At 45.5% G+C, this 12373-nt stretch overlaps 1 protein-coding gene across 2 annotated transcripts in view; it reads left to right on the top strand.

Moving 5' to 3' along the window:
• The first annotated feature begins 845 nt into the window (after positions 1–845).
• Positions 846–12373, top strand: part of PCBP4 (poly(rC) binding protein 4) — a 36960-nt gene continuing 25432 nt past the window's right edge. Inside the window, exon 1 of one of the 2 annotated variants that reach the window (XM_053377491.1) lies at positions 846–922. The gene's annotated coding sequence lies outside the window, so the exon portion shown is untranslated. Of the gene's footprint in view, positions 923–1000; positions 1257–12373 lie in introns of those variants that run through there. The other variant, XM_053377490.1, reaches the window with a different exon arrangement.

Genomic DNA, 12373 nt, shown 5'->3' with positions numbered 1-12373 from the left:
AGAAAGGGTCCCTGTTACTCTAATAATCAAGTACCGGTACCTCAAATCCTCCTGAACCATGATGGGGGAAGTGCATGGAACACAGATATCAAGAGTACCCAAATAATAATGCTGTTGGCATCTGTCTGTCTCAGGAGAAGATGGAGGAATGTGCCTTTGGGGGTGAGGTCAAGCTGTTGGAAGGTTGCAGTGTCTGCTGCGGCTGTAGAGACCAATGTGGGAGATGTGTCTTGCTGCAGTTGGGGCAAATTAAGGTGTTCAGTTGTGCTGCTGCAGATGCACCATGGCGTTTCTCCTCTCTGCTGACATTAATGACAAGTTATTGTGCTCAACTTGAATGAAGTTGATGCAACGGATCTGGGGAAAGGAGAGGCTCATTGCAATAACCCGAATCCCTGGGGAAAATATAGAGTTTTCTTTGCAAATTATTTCAGTCTCCGCCAGCCTCAGAACTGTGCACTCAATCAGTGAGGAAATCCAATGAATGAACTACGTAAGTTTAAAAGCACTGAGAGTGACCCGTGGATAATCAGGGGCTCTTTCACTTTCCAACAATTGGCCTCCTCTTGAGTTAAAAGAATTGCGCGGCGCCCACAATTAATTCGCAGCAAGCGCCCAGTGACCTGAGAGAGAGCCCACAGAGTGGGGCAGCAGGGGCAAGATCTCTGAACCACCCAAAGTGCACGATCAAAAGAAATCAGGCAGGCTTCTGGGCAGACAACAAGCAGGCAAAGGCGGCCACCTGGATTTCGAGTAAACAAATCAAGGGAGGGCGAGCGCTAAGCAGCGTGAAACGAGGCAGTGCAACCGAACGGAGGAGGCCAGCCTTCCAGCTCCACCCTGCCCTCGATGGCGGGACCCCAGGCGGTCAGGGCCCGCGACGGGTCGCTTTCCGGGAAATGAATGCCAAATACAAAGGAGGGTGAGCGATCCGCGTTGCCGGGAGGGGGGGCGTGGAATGTCCCTGTCCTTGGCAGATGGTCTTACCCAGTGTGCATTGTTCCTTAAGTGTCTCCTTTATCCGCTGTAATTGGATCCTGGAGGGAGCCGGCGAGCAAAGGAGGGGCCGAGGGAGGCTGGGCGGGATTGCAGGGGGAGGCAAAAGAGTCCCGAGGCTTCGGCCTCCCTCGCCTGTCAAGCCTTTGATTTCATTGTTCCAGGCTGATGTCACTCCCAGTTGTCACAGACGCTTCTCCGGGTGACAATGTGGGACTAGGAGGAGGCACGGCAAGGACCCCCCTGGACAGACCCCGAAGGTAAGTAAAAAGGGGAAATCGAGGCGTGTGAGCGCGCGCGCGGGTCTGGCCCAGTACCCAACTTTGGGGGAGTTGCGCAGGGACGGTCGCTGAAGGACTCTCCGCCACGGGGAGGGGGGTCAGGGACTCCATAGAGCACCTTCCCACCCGCCCCAAATTCCCTACAAGCCGAGAGCAACTTTGCAGCAAGATGCGCCGCGAGGCTGGCAAATGGGGGGGAGCGCGCCGCTCCGTCAGCGGCGGGAATCCCGGGCAAGGGAGCGGGGCGAAGTTTTGCCCGCTGTCTATTTGGACCGTGCGCCTCCGCGAAAGCGACTTGCCGAAGGAGCGACGAGCAAGGGATGCTGCTGCGGAGCGCCCAGCAGGCGCGCCGAGGAGAAAGCGCTGGCGATGCCTCCTCGGAGATTGCGCGCCGCTTCAGGATGCCTCTCCAAGCCCCGCGTGGCCAAAAAGCCAAAGTCTCCTCTGGGCCGGGGAGAGTTCATTTCTTCCCGGAACCGCGAAGATTTGTAAACCCACCAGGCGGGCATGATTTGACACCCGAGGCCTCTCCTGAACCTTGGCGCTCGCTTTTTGCGGCTGAGAGCGATCCTGCGGTAGCCTCTCGCGGTTGAAGACAAGTTATTGAGGCCGGGACAGTGGAGGAAGGGGGAATATATTGCAACTCCCGAGGATAGAAGAAGCGGCGTGCCCTTGCTGACGACAAAGAGGAGATCGGGCACGCTTGTCCCCCCTCCCCCTAAACTTCGTTCCCAGCTCCAGACCCTACGAACGTCCTCAAGCACTTACTGGGCACCCCTGCCCCCCCCCGCGATCTTCCTCATGCCGCTTCTTCTCAGCTCTCTTCTGACCTTCAGCACCTGCCTCGTGCCATTTGTTTCTCCTGTATGCATTCCTTTGACAATTCAGGTGTTTGTTCGTTCCAAACCTTCTGATCTTATGCGCCTCCCCTGCACCCCCCTCTCGTACCCTTCTAGTAGCGAATCTCAAGCCAAGTCAACGCGCCTTTCCCCAGTTCTGGCTCTCCATACTTCTGCGCCTGTCTCTCTGCTGGCCCGCCACCCTCTGTTCCTATTGTACCCCATTCATCCCCCCACCCCCATCTCCAAACTGGCATGGCCTACTTCTGAGCTCAGCTTACTATTGTGGTAAGATCCCTGGGGACGTGTTGGGTGATGAATCTCTGCCCAGCTCATTCCATTTGTGACACAGCCTCCATTTCCAGCACCTGCCCGCCCCCCAGACCGCCCCTGAGTTTGGCAGCAGATTGCATTCATTCTTTACAATGCACATCCTTTTGTTCCCAACCTCTACCGAATGCCAGTCCCCTCCCAGTCATTTCTGGCCACTTTATACAGACCAGAACCTCACGTAGGTACAATATTCAAAAACAATGACAAAAGATGGCCCTGGGGGATGTTGTCTCAGCCGGCCAAAAATTACTCATTCCATCTCTGGCTATGCAGAACGCTTTTTCTTACTTGGTGGAATGGTCTGCACATGACTGCTGTGGCAGTACTGAGCTCTATTGGGGCAAGTTTCGCGGTGCAATACTGTAATTGCTCCATCTGTATGTGGGGGAATGTATGTGGCTGCCACAGAAGAATTTTAAGGTCCTAAGAATATTCGGTCTGTGTACAGGGCTTACTTCCAAGTAAACATGTTAAGAATCATTGTGTAAGTCATCCTAACCTAGATACGTTTTAAGGTGCAAGAGAAGCTAATAGAGCTGTGGGGCCAAAATGGCTTGTTGTTTTTGCCTTTGTCCAGCTGAAGAACCCTAAAAAGCAGGGCCAGAAGGAGGTGATGGAGGTAAAATACTATTCCTGGCTGTTCAGAAGGAATAGATTTATCATAACCCTGTCACTTTATGCTGGAATAGACCTTCTCCAGGCATCAGAGAAAGCATATAATGATGCCTCCATCATCTCCACCACCATGTTGCAAAGCGAAACCTTCTTCCTAAACAGGAATGATTTCCCCCAAAGGCATATCCTTAATTTAAAAGCAGAATTGCCCAGCAGATCTTCTACAGTAGTTGATGAACTGCTGAAATGTTATTTTTAATTAGGATCCCTGCCTTTTGGGAATAGAGCAGCTTCCTTCATTCTTCCTCCTAATTCAGGAGAAAACTTTCCAGGCAGCCCTCTTTGTCACGTGACCAACAGCCTCTTCCATATGGGCTTCTCTTAGGGAAGGCCGCAGGGCATTCTCTACAGTAACAGCCCTGTTCCAAGGAAATCATCCTCCTGCTCTGGTGCTTTTACAGCTCCATCTGAATTATCCAAATTCCCCATTTGTCCTCAAACATTTGCCCCTTTGTCCTTTTAAGTCCACACTTCCTCCAACTCTGCCCTGCTCATTCAGTTTGGGAGCTACGCATCAATATTCAGAGCAGCTATGAGGTCATCTTTCTAAGGGCTTCCACTCTCCTCCTCTTCACCATTCAGGGAACACACCAGGAATTGTTCTTATGCTCCAGTAAGAGATCCCTCTCATGCGAAAGCCGGGGGTGAGTTGAGGGAGGATTAATGAGAAAGCTACCCACGCAAGCAAGCTTCCACTGGAGGCTTATTAAAACTATGTTATTCTTTGTGCACTCTGGATGTGATTGTAAGAGATGGAAGGAGAGATCTTAGAGTGGCTTTGTACAAAGCTAAGATACAATCCGTAACATAGACACCTCAAGGGGGGGCGGGGGGAACCATACATGCATTATTGAGGAGATGACATAAGGCACCAAGTGCTTTGAGATTTATTGTCTTTTTATCCCATGGTGGGAATAAAACTAAATCCAAAGATCTATAGCCGCCATTACCATGTGATAAAAGAAAAATTAAAAAGTCGAGCTGCTGATATCTATTTTCAGAGTGGTAAGCTACTGCAGCCCTAAAGAGTTCTATTTTTAATTCCTTCCAATGGGTGACTGGATTCATGTTTGAGTCCCCCTTTAGGGCTGAAAGCTTTTGTAAGACTGCAATCCTATAACCTCATTCACTGAAAGCAGAGGGACTTCTTTCTGAGCGCACATGCACAGGATTTTGCTGCAAAATGTCTTTTAAAATAGCAAAGGATTGGCTGGGAGTAACATGCTGCTAAATGTTAATCATGGTTCTGCCGCCATGATAATAGACCACCCAATGGTTTCACCTCTGTGTTTCAGTTTCTCCTTCTGTACAATGGAAAAGAAGGTCCTTACAGTTAGCTGAATGTGTGGTGGCACTTTGAAGATAGATATACGCATTAGTGGTTGTTACTGGCATCCGTCTGCCTCGAGAGACAAACCACTGCGTTAGCAGCACCAGTGACCTACCCATGGCACAGCCTGGGAAGTATGTGTGGAGGTCCTGGGCTGTCCAGTCAACAAGGCCACCCCACCCCCCACTCGACCTCACTGATGTGGTCGAAAGGAAAGGAAAGCAATACGTTTGGCACCAGCTTGGCTGCAGGAGTTGCCGGAAGGAGGCGTACAAGCTGCCATCCAACTGTCTTAGGGATATGTGTACAGTTTACTCCTTAGCCTTTACTTCTCCTGAAGATATCCCTCAAGGAAGCAGTGGTTTAGGACCAGAGTTTTCCTTCTCCTAGATGGGCCACCTACCCAGGTGGACAAGCCCCACCTGTCCCTCACTTCCCTCTTCCCGCATATGCAGATACCACCTTCTTGACTGTTGGACCCACTATTAGTCTTGTCCACTTCATCTTCTGGAGCCTGTCTTCACATTCAGAGAAAGCCCCTAACTCACTGAGGGTTTGAGACCTGTCAGATACCCTCACGTGGTTTAGCCAGTCAGTCAGAGCCATTCCCAGGGTGTGGCCGCTGTCGCATGCTGACAGCTTCCAGGAGTCACAGGTGAGAGCTGAGTGCAGGGCTTGGGGACCAAAGGTGGACAAACTACCCCAGAAGGAGCACAACGTTTCCCCCACCATAATACCCCTCCCCTAACACCCCATGCACCCCTAGTCAAAGGTGGATGATGTAGTGAAACTGGGAGTTGTTTTCTCAGGATTGCAGAATGAAATAACAAATGAAGTTGCAGTATAACAAGATCAGGTCTAGCCGTGCTGCAGACTCCTCTTTACCACAAAACCACATGAATGAACCACTTGCTTCAGATATCAGATTACAAAGGGGGCTTCGTTTTCTTTCTCCAGAATCCATTTAGAAGGGAGCACCAGGACAAGAGAGAGCTGGTATCCTTTCGACTTTCAGCATTAGTTACAAAAGCCAACATTTATAACTCTTACAAAACGCTCAGTGTGAGCTTTTGAGAAGACAGCTGTTTTATTCAGAGGTTTCTCTTACTTGAAGGATTATGGATAGAAAGTGTTGGGCTCAGCATTTTCAGCCCAAGGCCTTAGTAGGGCTTAGAGGTAGAATTGGCTCAGAAGCTGTATTTTTAAATGATCTTTTGCTGCCTTATTATGTTTCAGGAAGGGCAAAAAAACCCCCAAAACTTAAAGTTGATAATTTTATAGGTTAATACACTGGGGGTCTTGCTCCAGAGTGAGACATGGTAGAGTAACCCTGTATAGATCACTGTAATGTGCATTACATGGGGCCACCCTTGAAGAAGACCCAGAAGGTGCACCCAGTCCAGAATGCTGCTTCCTGATTGTTGTTTGGAGCAGTGAGAGGGGTTCATATCACGCTGATCCTCAAAGCACTGCACTGGTTGTCTATGAGCTACCTGTCCCAACTCAAGTGGTCAGAACATGTGTACAAAGTTCTAAGTGGTCTGGGAACTAAGTTCTTTACGAAACACCTTTTTCAACGCCTGCCGGCTACATGCTATGATCAGCAGGTCCCATTGGCTAAGGGGGCAAAGAGCAGTGACACCGGACAAGGCGTTTCTGTGGCAGAACCCCATGTATGAAACTCCCAGGCAGAATTAGGCCCCTGCCCCAGCTTTGGCCATTTTTAGATAGAAGACCAAAACATTTATTTGGTCAAACCTTTGTTGCACCGCGGAATTTAACGGCTCCTATTTTAAACCTGGCTGTGAAAGTTGCAGTTTTTAAATATTTTAAGTTTCACCCCTCTTTGTTTTACTTTTATGCTTTAAGCCTCCCTGAGAAAGAGTGGGGTGTAAATTTAATTTCGTAAATTTGCCTGTCTTGTAGAAGAGTGACAAAGAGGTCTTTTTAAAAGCCTGATTGGTATATCCTGCAACTACATTCTCCAAGGCAAACCCCTGCATGTACAGTGTGGAGATCTTGAAAGAAGAGTCCCTCTGGATCAGTTGTAAAATTTGTACATGCCTTCAGCATGAAGCAAGCGATGGAAATAGGCATGCCTGTATTGTTTGGGATGCTGGAAACAAAATGCCCAGCTTGTGCCCTAGATGAGGATGAAGCAGAGTAGAGGTGTGAGATGGAGATGCAAATATCAATGCACATGCGTGACAAAAACTACCCACCCTCGAAATGCGCTATTAAGTTTCTACATCAGCAGTGGCAATGGGTATAGAATAGGCTCTTTTTACTTACTAAAAATACACATCAAATGTTTAAAAACTACAGAGTGGCATTTTGATGATGATGATGATGATGATGGAGTTGTGTGGATGCTGTGAAAAACATCTGCATGAGCAGCACCCTAATCTGAAAGCAACTTGAGGTTGAGAAATAAAAGGGATACTGCCTCTGCCTCTCCCCTCCTTGAACCTCACTCACTTTTCTCTCACAGGGCAGAGGTACATTCAGGGCAGGACTTTGGAGTAGAAGCTGCCTTGTACCAAGCCAGGCCATTGCTCCATTTAGCTCAGTATTGCCCACACAGACTGGCAGGCTTCTAGACTGAGTTGTCTCCCAGCCCTATCTAGCAAGTATTGGGTAGAGTCTTGTATGGTTTCTGTATAGCTCCATGAAGGAAGAGGGCTAGATATATTCGATTTTGGGGCTAGGATTAATGTGGCATGTGTGCATCCATCTCCTGTAGGCCTCAGTGTGTCTAGTCCTGCAGTGTTTGGCCTCAAAAGATGGGTCCATATGGTGGTGGTGATCTGAAAAGGTATTGCTCCCTTCAACATATAGGAATCTGCACCCAATCCCTTTGTGATTCAGTGCTTATGGATTCTTCCTGTGAATGTAACACAAATGGTACTATGTCATGGCATACTGCTACTATCTGAGCAGTAATTACCCTAAAATTTGGTGATACTCCAAGAATTGCTTGGATCCTAGTCTGTCACTCCTTTGGGGATATTCTAGTCACTCTAGCTTTATATCAGCTCATAGGAATATCTAAGGACTGCTCCATACTTTATGGAGTAAATGTGTGTGTGCATTGCATTGCATTTCTTTATGGTATATATATGATGGATGATCACATTGGTCTTCCATGACTGCTTTTTGTTTGTTTGTAAGCATTCGTCCTGATTTGTTTGCACAGTTTGTGGGGAGATTGTACCATGTCAGCTATTTACTGAGCATTCATTCTGATTTATTTGCCAGGGACATAATATAATGTTGCATGAAGCAATTGTTATCCCATATTTCCCGGTGCATTTCCCCCCATCACATTTCCTATCACAAAAGACCAATTTTTTGGGTGGGGTGCAAGGAACACGTGTGTTGCGCAAGAGCACCAAATCAGTTTTAATTGTGCAACCTGAATTTGCGCGACGGAAATAGCAACAGTCTGGAAGTGACCCCTGCGCCTGCAAACACTCAACCAGTAATGTGTGAAGCAGAAAAACATTGACTAGAAGAGTTTAGTGTCTTTATGATGGTAAACAAGAGCTGTTCCTTGTGGCTTCTGGCCCAAGGCTTCAGCATGCTCAATGGGGGCTTTGGGGGAAGGGTACACAGTATGTCCTGCTTGTTTCTTCAGCTGGATAAAATATAGCCCTCTCCTCATGCTTCCTAGCCTCTGCCAAGTAATCTGGGTGCTTTGATGGAGAGCTGCGCTGAGCCCTGGGAGCCGAAGTGCTGTCAATGGATCAGGCACTAATAAGAGGCGTGGGCTGATGATCCCTTCCATTGGCAGATATTGTCACTCATGCCATCTGCTCCCTTTTCAAGCTGCCAGTTGCTCATACGATCCGTATCGTCTTTGCTCTCCTCGTCCTCTGAGAACCCAGCAACAGCCAGAGCTGGGATTTCCCATCTAGCTTGCTGCGTTTACCATCCTTTGCCCTAATTTTCAAGGGGTGGGAGAAGTCGTTCGAAAGGGCAACTAAGCATCAAAACGAAAGCCAAATCAGGCCACTTTTTCATTTGTGCAGCACAATCCTAAGCATGCTTACCCAGAAGTAGATCTCAGTGGGCTCAATCGGATTTACTCCTTAGTCAGTAAGTATGTTTAGGATTGTAGCCTTAGGCTTGGGATTTTGGATGGAGTCAGATAACTCACAGGTGATTTCGGTTCAGGATTTTTTATTTGTGATATTTACAGAGGCATGGACTGTGAACTTCATAAGGTGGAGGTCTTGGGGTTGCCATGTATCCCTTAAAAAAAAAAGACACTTTATTTATTACCATTCCCCCAGAATTCAATAGCAGTGCTTTCATAGTTTTCTCTAATGTCCTTTTTGAAATTTTATCCAACCTGCATCCCTTGAGAGATAAGGCAGGACTCCTCAGGTTCCTTCTCCTCCTGTGAAACATCCATCCGTTTCACCTCAAAAATTCAGTCCTACTGCTTTATAGCAGAAATCCGAAAGGGGCTGTAAAATGCCTACAGTAATCTACAGAGTGGACTTTGCCGTAACAGGATTCCCTGGCAGGGCAAAAATAACTACTAGGATTGTATGAGCAATAGATCCAGATTCCAAATGGACTCCCACTGCTGTTACACCATTGACTTCACTGTAGAAACTTCCAAACTAAGCCAGTTCTGAACGAGTCCCTGTGGTCACTAACAAAGGATCAGGGTATAAGTGGGATTAAATGCTTAAGGAGGTTGTGTTTCAATCACATGCAGGGGGTTATATTGATCACCTGCTCTGGAAAAATTAAGGGAGGAATTTTCTCCTCAAAACATGTTGCTGTGGTAGATCAGGCGAGAGGCCGTGGCTGTGGTGGCATGCCAGTGTGTGGCATAGGTAGTAGCTGATTTGTTGTTCCCAGGGAATAAGAAATATATATTTCAATCCTGATTTATTTGTACAGTCCTCATTCCACAGTAATTACTATAAATGCTTGCTTCAGGTCAAGGACTGAAACCTCTCTACCAGGAGAATGCTAATGCTGGCAGAATTTATTTATTTTTAGTAATATTTGGTTAGGACAAAAGGGGGAGACAATGTTATTTGGCAGCAGTTGTTTATGGCACCATTTTGGCAAAGGGTGTGCCCCACTGCCCATTGGCTTATAGGTAAAAAAAAAGAGTATTGAAAACAGTCTATTAATGAATGTATTAGAAAACCAATCTCAGTGGAAGAATGAGCAAAATGGAACTAATTTGTGAACTTAGGGGCAGGGAAATAAGGGCAGAAATAAGCTTTGAAATCTAGGTTGGTTGTTCAAGGAGCACTTAGATTTGAAAGGGGCATGTGCATAAAATGCAGGGAGAGGCAAACCACCAAGGATAAATGTCCAAATCTTGTAGGGAGAGGTGTGTCAGAAGGGCTAAGCTCAGAATGAGTGTAGGCTTGAAAGATGTTGAAAATAACAAAGGGGATGATGATTATTTCTATGTTAAGAGCAAGAGGAAGAAGAGGGAAATGGTAGATCTACTGCATGGAGAAGATGGAGATAGGTTAGTGGGTAACAAAGGAGAATGACCTGATTAACTCTTCCTTTGCCCCAGCCCTCTCTTCTCCCACAAATGATACTCTGCTCAACCTTGCAAAGATAGACCAAATGAGAGAGAGAGGGAAGTTGCAGCCCAAGATAAGTAAAGAGGCAATATAGCCCTCTAAACGAATTCAAATCTTCAGCACCAGGTTAATTGCTTCCTAATGTTTGTTTGTTTTCATTTTAGTTAAAATCAGTTAGACATGGCCTGCCACTAGAATGATCACACAAGACAGGTTTAAAAAAACAAAACATCAGAGCAACAGGTGGGGTACCCCAGGGTTCTGTCACGGGTCCAGTGTTGTTAAACATCTTTACAAATAACATGGACAAAGGATTAGAGGGAATACACATCCATTTTGTAGATGACATGAGGCTAGGAGCGGTAGCTAATCCCTTAGAAATAAAAACAGGATTCAGGTTGACTGGGTCAAAACAAGATGAATTTCAACAGAGATAAATGTAACATTCTGCATTCCAGTTGGAAAAACCAAATGCACATAGAATGGGTGGCACGTGACTTGTTTGTTGAATTTATATCACACCCTTCCTTGCTAAGGAGGCCATGGCAGCAAATAGATACACAATTTAAAAACAAAAACAAAGCAAAAACTTTCTGAAACAGATTAAAACACTCTAAAAACAATTAGAATTAAAAACATCTAGAAGCATTTACAGTTGAAAACATTTTAAAAGCAATTATAGTTTTTTTAAAAAGATATTTATTGAGTTCTTCCACCCCCATACATTAAAAAATCAAAAAAAAGAAAAAACAAAAAAGGTAAAAACACATAAAGTTTACAATCCTCATTTTCAATAACATATTTCCCTGACTTCCCCACACCTCCCCTTCTTATATTCCAATTCAAATTGTTAATTCAACAAGTTCTTGTCCCCAATTTTTGACCTTTTTATATTTAATTCATTTTAGAAAAACCAATTCTAACTTATAAACATCAGTATTTAAACATCAGTGCTCATTCTTAAAACTTTTTTCTAAAGTCGACCCAAATTCCCTTCCACGAATTCCCCAATTTTCATACTAATAACAACAACAACAACAAAAAAAACAGATTATAATTATGCACCCTTTGGATTCCCCACCCCCCTTTCCCGGTTTCAATCCCCAACAAATGTCCATCAGTCTTAGTCTACTATCAGCCTGGAGACCTCACGTCCAAGGCTCTTAATTCTCTCTCAATTCCTCTCTGCCGGTTTTTTTGGTAGTCATTAATATTAAACACCAGATCTCGGAGAAGCTCTGTCCCAATAGGGTCCATATTTCTTCCAGCCAGACCTCCATACTTAAAAGTGGAGCCCGAATCTTGTTTCTTACTCCTTTTAAGTCCAAATGTCCCAAAAGCTCCAACTTCCACCTTAATCAAATTTGTAATCCATAGGTCTTCAGATCTCCACATAGGGAGATCTCTCCATTCTTCAATCTTCAATTCAAAACAGATTTTCATCATCCAGTACTTATTTTCCTTTGTAGCCATCATGTCAGGCCTCTGGCTCTCCTTTGTCATCTGCAACATTACATCTCCTCCTTCTTTTTCCTCAGAAACAACATATATCTCCTTCTCCACACTCTCAGATCTTTCAAGTTTCTCTTCTTGTCCAGCTGCATGAACTTCATGAGTCAAGTCCTTATCAAATTCAATGAATTTGTTTACTGTTAAGTCCAGAGTTGCAACATTTAAAAGCAATTATAGTTTAAAAGCATACTTCCATCCAACGATCTTGAGGTAGCCAGAACTAGACAGAAGTACGTGTAAAAAAAAGATGATTGTAGGGGTTTTAGTTGGCCACAAGTCAAAACAGGAGTTGGCAGTGCAATGTAGCCGCTAAAAAGCTAATGCAACTCTATCAACAGAAATGTAGTGCTTGGCTCCACAAGAAGTAATGGCGCCATTACTTTTTGCTTTGGTCAGCTTTGATGTGAGATAGTGTTCTGGGCTGCACAGCATATTGACAAACTGGAATGTGTTCAGAGACAATGGCAACAAAGATGGTGAGGATCTGGAGACCAAGTCCTATGGGGAAAGGCTGAAGGCACTGGGTATGTTTAGCCTGAAGATGAAAACATTTAAGAGAAAATATGATAGCTGTCTTCAAATACTTGAAAGGCTGTTGCACGGATGATGGAGCAAATTTGTTTTCTGTTACTCCAGACGGTAGGATGTGAACTAACAGGTACAAATGATCAGAAAATAGGTTTTGCCTTAAAAAGAGTAATTACTTCCTGGTGCTAAAAGCTGTTTGGCAATGGCAGAAATTATATTGGAAGGTGGTGGGCTTTCTTTCATTAGAGGTTTCTAAGCTGGTTGGGTGGCCACATATCAAGGATGCTCCAGCAGTAGATTTCTGCATTGTCA

The sequence above is a fragment of the Podarcis raffonei genome, chromosome 2 (genome assembly GCF_027172205.1).
Source record: "Podarcis raffonei isolate rPodRaf1 chromosome 2, rPodRaf1.pri, whole genome shotgun sequence".
Lineage (NCBI taxonomy): Eukaryota > Metazoa > Chordata > Lepidosauria > Squamata > Lacertidae > Podarcis > Podarcis raffonei.
This window is presented reverse-complemented; position numbering and strand designations above follow the sequence as displayed.